A 12,700-nucleotide genomic window follows, 5' to 3' on the forward strand; every position below is an offset into this window, starting at 1 on the left:
GGAGAGGGTGGGTTCTGAGATGAATCCAGTGTTTCTGATCTGAGCTGAGGTGATGACTGTGTGGCTGTCTTTGGTGGCAAAACTAAAGGTAAAAGGAGCTGTTTGCTTGAAAACTACCACTTTTATGACATCACAAAGTGGAACAGAGCATCTTGAGCTTTTGAGAGGAAAACAGACTAATAATAAAGAGTTACTCAAACATGTGTGAATGAAACAGAACATAACTCCACGTCTGTTTTTGAGGAGGGAACACCATTCTGACATGACTTAAAGCTTTAACCTGCCCTCATCTGTATTAAATATAGGTCTGTGGAATGCTGTGAAGTCATCTGAAACATAACAAATGAACTTGACCCAATTCTCCCCAAAGTGCTGAAAAACTCCTCATGACATCATTCACATCATATCTGTAACGTCCCGGAGGAAGGCGCGGTCATGACGTCACCTCGCCTCCTGTACAGCGCACGCGGAGAGAGAGAGAGAGAGGCGAGCTACACCCCCCGCGCGCACGGAGCTGCTTCACCCCTTTTACCAATTAAGGCTTTCACGTCGGAGAGAGACGCTCAGAGGAGGAGGTTTGGAGAGAAAAGCGCACGGAGCCATCAACGCGTTCTTCTTTTTACGCGGCGGGTCAAGCAGACACAACATCCGCGTGGGGAGGGACGTACACGCACCACACGACCCGGAGACAGAGCGCATTGTTCGGACTGTTTTGGAGCGAGGAGACTTGGCACGGAACAAGAGCGCGCGGTAAGTTGGAGCGAACTTTTACGCACGGGTTTAACAGCTGTGGGGCGATGCTTCCGTGATGTTTTTCTTTGGTAGTGTGTGTTTTGGTGTGACACGGGGAGACGTGGTGATGTATGAACGACCCGAACTGCATCAAAATAAGAACACGTTTATGAATATAGTGAGATGTGCAGAAACTAGAAAAAATGTAAGATCACAGATGACAACTGCAATAACGCGGAACGATTTTGAGTTTTGCCCATCGTAACTCAGAGAGTTTGGAACAGCAAGAAGTGCCAACATATCTCAGCTCTGAATGCCACTACACCCCAAAAGACTTGGTATCTTATTACGTTCGTGTTTGTAAATGTAGTTTTCATACTTGACGTTTTATGAATGAAATAGTTGCGCGTTCTCAAGTGGGACGAGAACCAAAGTGGAACAGGTGGTCTCTTTAATTGTGTGCGCACTTTGCTTTCTTGTTTGTGAACGCTATACCCGTGGAAACAGCAAGCCAAGTCTTCCCATGTTGTTCAAATAGGACCAGAGATTGAGTGTTTACTGCGCGGTCCGGTCTGTGCCACGCCTCGCACCGCAAACTTTGGCAACGCTTAAAGTTTGTCTTCGGGGCAGACAGCCGCTGATCCGTGCGCTCGAGAGGATGAAGATGTGATGGTATCAGACTTGCTCACCCATGCAGTGAACCGCTTCGTGCCAAAGCCTGTAGTCTATACGTTTGTTATGGAGTTTTACGCGCAGATTACGCACGGATTACGGACAGACAAATTATGCCCAAAGCGGTGGACCGAAGCATCTCCACCGCGATCACGCTTTTTAGGGGGCCGAACCAAATATGGTAACAGTGGACACTCGGTGCGCTCTGGCTCTGTACCCGAGCAGGGAGGCTGTGGAGAGCGCCCCCTGCAGCATACAGCGAGTCACACGCGAACTCTTTTCAATATGGTGTGTGAGCTGAAGTTTTGTGGTTCTTTAGAAAATGAATGGACCATATAAAACCAGAGATTAAGATAGAACTCTAGTTGAACTCTCTGAGTGTAAATAGGCAGCATATTTGTATAATCCTCAGTGCTTGTGTTGTAAAAGTGAATCTCTAAGTCAGGGACGGGCAATTATTTTTCCCGTGGGGCCACATGAGAAACAGAAAATATTGTGGAGGGCTGAGCCAAAACGCTTAACTCAATTCTGCATAATATGATTTGTATTTCTTTTTAAACAGCAGTAAATCTCATTGTTTTGACAAGCTGCTCACACTGGGAAGAGTTTATGTTATGACTAAGCAATGAAAAAGTGAGGTTGTCTTACAAAAAATGTCATTTAAAAAAAAAAAAAAAAAAAAACACCCCAAAAATAAAAGCAACACTTTAGTCCGTGCATGAGGTCAAATTATAAAATCTTTATTATGTAATTCCAAATTAGCGTAAAGGGGCCGGTTAGAGCTGATGTGGTCCTGGAGCTGGAAAATGCCCAGTTCTGCTTAAGTATATTGTTTTATATGATTATTGAAAAGCAAATGTGGTTTTGTGTTGGATTTACTTCTTAATAAAAATGGTACTAAAAGAGTTCATCATTCACTTGTTTGTTTTGTTAACAATACATTTTAACATTTTATAGAAACTACTCACTCTTAGACACTCTTGTAGTTCTTTGCTCATAAAATAAATTGATTGGACAGACACATGTGCTGATAAAACATCTTCAGACTGGAGTTGTGTTCCTGTGAGTGAAATGTAGAAGTCCTGGGTGTGATCTGCAGAGTGTGTCAGAGTGTGATGCAGGTACTGAACCTCTGCACTCACTCACACAGCTGTGGGGAATGACCGGATGCATTTTATCACACTCTCCTCCTCCCTCTCTCCTCTCTCTCTTTCTCTCTGCCACCTTTCTCTTCCGTCTCCTCTCCTCTCGCTTAATGTCACTCTCACTTTCTCTCTTTCTCAGTCTGTTTCACCCTCATTTTCTCTCTCTATTGTATTTTCTCTCCTCAGTCTCTCTATCCCTCTTCTCTCTCTTCATATCTGTTTTTGTTCTCTCTCTCTACCCCTCATCTATCTTACACTCTTACACCCCCTTTAACCACTCAGTCTCTCTATCCTTCCTTTCTCCTCTTTTTCCACTCTCTCTCTCTCTCCTTTCTCTCCCCCCTTCTCTTTCTCTCTCATCAACTTTTACCTCTGCACCCTTCTCTTTTCTCTCTCACCTCACCTTCTTTCTCCTCTCCGTCTTTCTCTCTTCTCCTTACTCTCTTTCTCTTCTCTTGCAGCCCAAATCCCTCTTTTTTTTTTATTTCTCACCCTCTTTTTATCCTCTTTTTGTTCTCTATTCCTCCTGATCTTCTTTCTACCCACACTGTCTCTATCTCTCCTTCAATCTCTCCTTACTCTCTTTTTCACTCCTCTCTCTCTCACTCACCAGCCTCCTCTCTTTCTCCTGCATCTCCTTCTCCCTCTCTCCCTTCTCTTCTCCCCTCTTTCCTCCTCTCTCTCTCTCTGTTACCCCCTCCCCTCCCTCCCTGCACCTGTCCTGTCAGTGCTCCTGTCTCTCTCTCTGTCTCTCTCTCTTTCTGTTCCCTTCTTTCATGAATCACAGGATCAGAGGTTTTTTTGGCTGCGTTTGTGTGTGACCTCATCACATTCCTCCGCCTGCCCCGTCACACACAAACATGAAAAGTAGAGCCGCGCCAACACTTTGACAAGTCTGAGCCCAACTGCGAACAACGGGGGGCTCCACGCTCACACGCTCGAGCTGCAGCCGAGAGGACCAGACCGAGACCGGCCCAGACCGCAGGGACCTGAGACCGAGACAAGACCGAGACTTTTAAAGGCCAAGACCGAAACAAGACCACAGGGACCTGAGACCGAGACAAGACCGAGACCTCTGAGGGTCAAGACTGAGACAACACCAAGACTTTTAAAGGCCAAGACAGAGACAAGACTGAGACCTCAGAGGATCGAGCCCAAGACAAGACCAAGACAAGCCCAAGACAAGACCAAGACCTCTGAGGGTCAAGACCTGACACAAGACCAAGATTTTTAAAGGCCAAGACAAAGACAAGACCAAGACCTCTGAGCATCGAGACTGAGACAAGACCAAGATTATTAAAGGCCAAGACTGAGACAAGACCAAGACTTTTAAAGGCCAAGACAGAGACAAGACCAAGACCTTTGAGGGTCGAGACCGAGACAAGATCAAGACGTTTAAAGGTTGAGACCAAGACAAGACCATGGCCTATTGAGGCCAAATCAAGAGCATCTTTTTCATTTCCTACATTTATTTGTATTTTACTGTTATTTTGGCACATTTATATATCAATGTTTTTATAAATCTATCTCAGTTTGATCTGATTAATATTCACTGAAGCTGAAAAAAAGTCTCTGTGCCCCTTTTTGGACCCTCACCCACAGTTTGAGAACCTCTTCTTTAATTCCAATTCCACTAAACGAACAAAACAAGTTCAAAGTGAATCAAGTCAACTTTTCAAGTTCATCACATTTACAGTGACATTCTCTTACTGGGTTTGCAGTGATATTTAACAGCCTCTGCACATTTACTGGCCGTAATGAAATATGATCACACTCAGACCTGGAGTCAAACACAAGACCGAGACCAAACACCATCAAGACCGAGACAAGACTGAGACCAAACACCATCAAGACCGAGACAAGACCGAGACCAAGCTCCATCGAGACCGAGACAAGACCGAGACCAAACACCATCAAGACCGAGACAAGACCGACACAAGACCGAGACAAGACCGACACAAGACCGAGACAAGACCGAGACCAAACACCATCAAGACCGAGACAAGACCGAGACCAAACACCATCAAGACCGAGACAAGACCGAGACCAAACACCATCAAGACCGAGACAAGACCGACACAAGACCGAGACAAGACCGACACAAGACCGAGACAAGACCGAGACAAGACCGAGATAATACCAAGACAAGACTGAGTCCAAATGCACTTGAGTCTGAGATGAGACAAAAACCATAAAAAAGTGGTCTCGAGACTGATATCAAGACCAAGACTTGTATCTCTATGACACTATGAAAAAATACCTATTTTAACACACAAACCCTGCAGATTTAGACTGAGTTCTTCTCCCAAACAGACAACACTCTGTTTCACCTTGTGATGTCATGTGGTAATACAGGAAGTGCTCCACTGTGTTTTTAAACTCCATCCACCTTCACTAGAATTATTTGGATAATTTCAACTTTGGAATTGTCAGTCTCTACAGAATTAAAGGTAAAAGGAGCCGTTCACTTGAAAACTACAGTTTCATGTCATCACAAGGTGGAACAGAGCATTTTGAGCTTTGAAGATGTAGACAGACTGATACATCAGAGTCACTCAAACATGTGTAAATGAAACAAAACACAAGTTCAGGTCTGTTTTTGAGGAGGGAACAACTAGGGGTGTGCAAAAATATTGAAATATCAACATATCATATTGTTTAAATTGATGATACAGTATTGATATTGTGGGCTGCTGTATCTATATCTATCTATCTATATCTATCTAATATATATATATATATATATTAGGGGTGTCAAATTATCAGGTTAATTGCGATTAATTAATTACAGTCATATTTAGCGCGTTATGTTTTTTAATCGCGTTAATCTCATTTTTAATCTCTAACTTTAGTGTTTCTGTATGCGAGTTGCTTTATTATAAAACCTGTTTTTATGTGTTGTTGGGACAACAACACACACACAAAAAAAAACACATTTATACATTTTTTTATTTCGGTAATTCCACTCATTGCCGGAAACCCACACAAAACACGCGCAGTAAGAGCGATGTAAACGTCATGTTAACGTTGGCGGCGTCAGTCGCACAATGGACGAGGTTGAAGAGGCAGTAGAACAGAGCAGCAGTGCACAGGTAAAAACACATTCGTGTCTTGGAAATTATTCTCCCGACATGAAATATAAAAGAAAATAACAAATATAAAATCGCCTACAACTTAAATGTCACTGGTGAAAACAACCTGCATAGACTCATGATGTCTGCACTACTGTCCTATAGTGACCTGCCACATGAGGGGACATGCACACAAACACACACACAAACACAAACAAACACAAACACACACCTTCATCATCGTCATTAACCTGAGAACGCGCGGACCACGTTTCCTTCCGTTGACACTGCGCGGACACCGACGTGCTCCCGTGAGCCGCGTGTGGATCGTGTTTTCTCGCGTACGCGGCGTAAACCGCGCTTCCTCCTGTGCGCCTCTAAACCAGAACTAACACCAAGACTAAAACCAGGACTAATCCAGTCCAGGACTAAACCAGGACTAAACCAGAACTAAAACCAGAACTAAAACCAGGTCTAAACCAGGACTAAACCAGAACTAAAACCAGAACTCAAACCAGAACTCAAACCAGGTCTAAACCAGGACTAAACCAGAACTAAAACCAGAACTAAAACCAGGTCTAAACCAGGTCTAAACCAGGACTAAACCAGAACTAAAACCAGAACTAAAACCAGGACTAAACCAGGACCAAACCAGAACTAACACCAGGACTAAAACCAGGATTAATCCATTCCAGGACTAAACTAGGACTAAAGTAGGACTAAAGCAGGTCTAAACCAGGACTAAAACCAGGACTAAAACCAGTGATTTCATATATAAAACATTTCTCTATCAATAATATTTTTCATATGGTTAAGGAAAGACTGGACTTTTTATTGTCTTTAAGTAGACAAAAGTTATTATGTTCAGATTTCCTCGTCTTTGCTACTTTACAGCAAACAGTTTCTTATTCATGGAGACTTGGGCTCAACAGCCAAATTGGGGAGATTTGTTAAACAATAAATGACTTTATAAAGTCACTTTTTTAAATCTATATTAGTCTTTTGATCTGCCACAATAATGTAATAATGAATTTAAATGAAAATACCTCAAATTGAAGGCTTTTCTCAGCATTTTTTTAGGTGAGATTAAAATTAGATTAATTAGATTAATTAATTACAGATCATAATTATTTAATCTCTCAATTTTTTTAATCGCATGACAGCACTAATATATATATATATACATATATATATATATATATGTATGAAGCTCTGTTACTCAATTCAGACTGAGACTTAATCTGAGCTTTGTTTACAAAATGTGGCCCTTATGTAATGTAAAAATGGGCAAAGATACAAAACCCGAGGCACTCCCACTGAATCTAGTAAAAGTCCTTTATTTCATGGAGGGACGCCAAAGTGTTTTGAGCAGTGAGATGGTCTTAGTGAGGGCAGAAGGGTGAGACAGAACCCCAACATGGAATAATCTAGATCATCATTTAGACCTAGATGTGGCCTTTAAGATTACAATTCAAAAGGTGTTTTTTTTTTCTCCCCTGAGTCTATCCCCCCTCTGATGTTTGGAGGGACTGCCTCAATGACCATGACTTTTAAGAAGCTGACTTTGTGTAGAGGATTGAAAATGGGTAAATCAGGATTTTTAGTTCTAAAGGTGTTTTTATGTTCACAGAAGTGATCTTTAAGTCTCATTTTAGCCGCACTATATAAAAACATGAAGACTAACTTGAAAATTTCCAGTTTAAGCCTCGTAGAGCACCTGCACTGCTATTCTTGACTTTTGTATGACCCAGTGAAGTCCTTAATCTGAGCTTTGTTTTAACACAATCTGAGTGTAAAAGCGGCACAATGACAGGCATGTACAGGTCACAGAGGTTGCCGGGTGAACGCTCTAACCTCTTATTCAAGTTTCCTGTAATACAACATCGAGGACTTACTCCCATTCAGAAGATATAATATTTTGTTTTTAATTGTTCATCGCCATAGCAACAGCCCCTATTACTCACTGAATTGAACTGATACTTTGCATTGACATCAGGCTGGGGATGCCCTACATAGATCTCTGTTGGTGGAATGTTTAGGAGTTACCGTGGTGACGCAACACACAAGATAGCAAACACGGTCAAAAAAAGTGTTTAGATCTGAAAAGTCCAGAAAAAAAACACTAAATGGATTTAAACGGCTGTCGTGTTTTGGTTAATGGAAGCTATCTTGTTACTGTAATGTTTTTTTAACAGCACAAATCAGCTGGTCTGATGCAGCTCCAGCTCAGTCAGCTCTTTCTGGCAGATTGTTTTAAAAACTCAGATTAAACTCGAGGGACAGAGCTTCAGACAGAGCAGTGCCTAAAGTTAGCACCACACCTCAGAGAATGTTATATATAACCAGTGTTGGGAAGGTGACTTTTAAAATGTAATCCTCTACAGATTACAGATTACATATCCCAAAATATAGTTTGTAACAGAATCCATTAAATTACTTAAGGTGAGTAACATAATCTGAATACTTTGGATTACTTGATTTGCTGTAGAGAAACAAAGACGAGGAAATAAAAAGCCCAAACTTTACTGAACCAAATTAAAAATATTATGGCAATCAAGGCATGGTTTAGTCCTGTTAAATCCTGGTTTAGACCTGGTTTAGATCTAGTTTAGACCTGGTTTTAGACCTGGTTTAGATCTACTTTAGACCTGGTTTAGACCTGGTTTAGACCTGGTTTAGATCTACTTTAGACCTGGTTTAGACCTGGTTTAGACCTGGTTTAGTGTCTGGCCATGAGTGGAATTACAGAGGGATTAAAAGAGGGATATAGCTCAAAATGTGAAAACCGGAAAATCCCGCCGTGTAATTTCAACATTTATTTCAACAAAGTAACTGTAATCCAATTACCACTCACTCAAACAGTAACTGTAACTGAATACAGTTACTCATAATTTGTACTCTGATTACGTAACTCTGGTACATGTAATCTGTTACTCCCCAACACTGTTTACAGCCAATATACTGTTTGATTTTTGAGTGTTGTTGTCTGTGAGTATTCATGATTATTTAGTGAGTCTACACTTCCTCTTAAAACTCTGTTCCACCTCATGATGTCATCACACTATAAAAAACAATATCTAGTTGATTTCAAATAACTTAAGAACATTTGACTTTTGGAATATATTTGTTTTTCTGAATTAAATTAGATTCTGTTTCTTATTTTTCGTGCCAAGAGTTGTTGTTTTTCTTCTCTTAAGTGAAGCAGGATGTATTTTCATATGTTAGTACAAAAAGTCTCGTTCTATTGGATCATTTGACTCGTCAAGTGAAACTGAAAACTTTCTGAAGTCATGTGCTCTTAACTTGGCTAGATCTGAGTTTTTGCCGTGCTAAAGTGCTTCTCTGTGTTTTTAAAGTCCATACATCTTGAGCAGATTCATATTGAGCATTTAAGTGCAGCTGTCTATCTTTAGCAGCTATTGACTTCACCTCATTTGAGCTGCGTCTTTCCTGAGTGCAACACTGCAATTGTGAATCCTGGATATGACTCAGTAACTTTCATTTGTTTACCATATTCTACTTCAGACTGTGCGCTGGAAAAAAGAGTAAAAGTACTGTCCAGATGCGTTTAAATGTCTTACATCGCACAACACTGACTCTTGTGTGCTTGTTATAGTCTGACCTCCTCAAAAACAAACCTGGAGTTGTGTTTCGTTGACCTTGTTCAAAAACACAGTGGAGCACGTTCCATATCACCACATGACAACACAAGGTGGAAAAGAGAGAGAAGAGCTCCGCCTAAATATGCAGGGTTTGAGGATTTGTGTGTGTGAAACAAAACACAACTCCAGGTGTGTTTGTGATGAGGAAATAACATTAGAATATATTGTCTCACTTGAGTATTTCACATTACTTCAAATTAATTTAGTCATTAGATCTGTTCAGTTTAAACAAATACTTGCGTCACGAATTTTGGACTTCTGATCATTGCACAATTCATACTGGGAAGGATTCTCCGAAAAAGTGAGCATCAAACCTCCATGTTTGTTTTGCCAGTGGGATGTGTCTATTGACAAAGTCGATCTTTTCAAGTCTTTTGAACCATATCACTTTTGTTTCTGGTTCTGATATTGTCATATTTTAGTTTTGGGATTCAGACTTCGTAATTGTGTGGTTTTTGGATCCTAACAGCGGAAAACGGGCTTCGGAAGTTTGCGAACTCCAAAACTGTGAAAGTGAATCAGATGTGTGTGACTCAAACCTCTGTTCAAACTGTTTCTCTTCCCAACAGAATTGAAAAATAGTGAAAGGTGAAGGTGATGGGCAGGATTGATCCACAGGAAGAACCAAAAAGGAAACATTTGACTGTCTAAGAAATCATCCTGAGTTTGTAGAGAAGATTTTGTATGTGGAGCGACAACAAAAAAAAACTCCTGTTTGTTAAGTGAGACGTACAGAAGACAAACAGACTGAGCTGCACTTTCTTGTTCTTGTGGTTTTACAGCAACATCACGTCTTGGTCTCTCTGCAGTGGAAGGTGTTTCTTGGTGAACAGTTGGTGCCTTTCGCTTTGGCGTTGACTTTTAAAATTAAAACAAGGTTGAGTGAGGGATCAGGATTTTGATTTTTTTTCCGCCCTCCACATACATAATCTTCACTGCAAAGTCGGGATGATTTAGACAGTCAAATGTTTCCTTTTAGGTTCTTCCTGTGGATCAATCCTGCCCATCACCTTCACCTTTCACTATTTTTCAATTCCGTTGGGAAGAGAAACAGTTTGAACAGAGGTTTGCAGTCACACACATCTGATTCACTTTTGCATTTATGGAGTTCGCAAACTTCCGAAGCCCATTTTCTGCTGTTAGGATCCAACAACCACACAATTACAATGTCCGAATCCCAAAACTAAAATATGACAATACCAGAAACAAAAGTGATATGGTTCAAAAGACTAGAAAAGATGCTCACTTTTTCGGAGTATGCATTGCGCGATGACTGGAAGTCTGAAATTCATGATGCATGTATTGGGTGTTTGTTTGTTTATGCTTACCCTAAATCCAAAAATGAACAGTTCTTTTTCTTTCTTTCATTGCACACTGCTGTTGTATCCTCGAGCAAGACACTTTACCCCGTATTGTGGAATGAGACACAACTATACGACTGTGACTGATACTGATTAGAGGGGCCGGGATCGGGGGCAGGATGGCGGTCAGTCGGTGGTCACTCTGGTCAGTCTGCCCCGGGGCGAGTGACGCACAACACTATCCACACAAACACACACATGCTGAAAATGTTATTGTTGAGAAAACCAAAACACTGCGGAACATTTCAAGCCGACGGTTACAGCGCACGTTCTTCCTCGCTGACTTTATGTATTCAGAGCATCCGAATTATTCACCGGGATGAGTTTATAAGAGCTTTTCACAACCCTCAGAGACCAGGGCAGAGTTTTGCGTCACAGTAATGATAACAACAACTAGTATGCTAACCACACACCTGATTTTCGGACAATAAAACACTTTTACGATGTATATGTGCTGGGGCAAGACACATTCTGGGATAATAATCAGGTACAGGGCCTTTAAATCAGAGCTGTTCTGCAAACTGGACTTTTTGGAGCTGTTTATCATGTTATAGTTGTTTCCTTCTCCTTGACCTTCTGAAGTTGTGTTTGGAGTGATTCGCGTGTGTTTGTGTAATCTTTAATCGCTTATTTTCAAGACTCCAATCCTCACACGCTGCCTAACTGACATAAAAAAACAGATGACACACAACTTTCTCAAACTGACAGTGACAAAACAGACAAAAAAACACCAAAAACCTTGATGAACCCGCTTCAAACTTCTGCCTCACTCATCCCCGCTCGACCGCAACCTTGGCATCATCGTTGACCCCAACTTCTCATTTCAATCCCACGTTAAACAAAAAACCCCGACTGCATTCTCCCATCTCAAAAACATCGTCCGCCTCGGTCCATCTCTCACTCAAAACTTTATCCATACATTTATCACCTGTAAAATCAACTACTGCAACTGAAACTCACCAACTAAGCAAATCTGTGACTGTACAGAACTCTCCACCTTCAACAAACTGCTCCAAACTCATCTATTCTCACCGCTCGAATGTCCAACCTGCTTTCAGTCATGCCTATACTTTGTCCCTTTTACTTTTTCAGTTGTATTCTTTGTACAGCGTCTTTGAGAGTAGCACTATATAAAGAAAATATATTATTATACTATGAGTTATCCTTTCCAAAAGTCTGTGATTAATACGAGTGTTCACGGTTCTGTTTATATGTCTGATTTTCAACCAAAAGGTGAGAGTCGATTAACTCTGGTCTTCAGCTCCACCAGTACACACACACTGCACTTACACACTTCCTTCTCCAGTTTGATTTTCTTACTCTGTGAAACTCGTAGGATTTGGCAGAGTTACGTCGTCATTTTGGTCCAAATGTAAAAAATGTTCTGCTCTAGTGTGATGTGCAGTGCTCCACAGGAGGAGCCACAGCGTGCGGTGCTTTGTCCTGAGGATGTTTACGACCAGCAGGGTTCCTACTTTTTTTCACTGACAAAATTTCAAAACTTTTCCATTAATTTTTCATGAGCTAAAGTGAATTTTCCATGACTTTACAGCACCTACATGTGTAGAACTGATCAGAATTTTAGGGCTCAATATGAAATGTGAACTCTTTCCACTCACCTTATGGTCTGGGATTATAGTTTTTGAAAATTCTAAATTTTAAACAAAAGACACAGACGTTCAGAAATAATCAGAATAGCCTCATGAGAACTTAACAGAACACTGGAGATGCGGGAAAGACATACTAATTCCTTGACTTTTCTGAAAATTTCATTAAATTTACAAAATTCCATGACTTTTCCAAGCCTGGAAAATGACATTTTCAATTTCCATAACCATAGGATTTCCATAACCATGAGACCTTGGGCCATGTCAGATCCCACTGGACACTGCAGTTTTCTTTTTTTTATAACTTTGTTTTTATTGGTTTTAAGTAACATTTCAAAACACCCAAAAACAATATAAAATCAAAAACAATGTAACAACATTCTGGAGTTACAGGTTCTTATTTAAACATGCATTTGGTGTTGACATTTTTATGTACTATGTTGTTTTACT

At 40.8% G+C, this 12,700-nt stretch overlaps 1 protein-coding gene across 4 annotated transcripts in view; it reads left to right on the forward strand.

The window, feature by feature from the left end:
- Positions 1-507: 507 nt before the first annotated feature.
- flna (filamin A, alpha (actin binding protein 280)) overlaps positions 508-12,700 on the forward strand; it is a 115,326-nt gene continuing 103,133 nt past the window's right edge. For 3 of the 4 annotated variants that reach the window (XM_020932445.2, XM_020932444.2, XM_020932447.2), the window contains exon 1: positions 509-750. The gene's annotated coding sequence lies outside the window, so the exon portion shown is untranslated. Of the gene's footprint in view, positions 751-12,700 lie in introns of all 4 variants that reach the window. The other variant, XM_020932443.2, reaches the window with a different exon arrangement.

This window comes from Boleophthalmus pectinirostris, unplaced genomic scaffold, assembly GCF_026225935.1.
Source record: "Boleophthalmus pectinirostris isolate CB_2022bp ecotype Guang Dong unplaced genomic scaffold, ASM2622593v1 HiC_scaffold_2823, whole genome shotgun sequence".
NCBI lineage: Eukaryota > Metazoa > Chordata > Actinopteri > Gobiiformes > Gobiidae > Boleophthalmus > Boleophthalmus pectinirostris.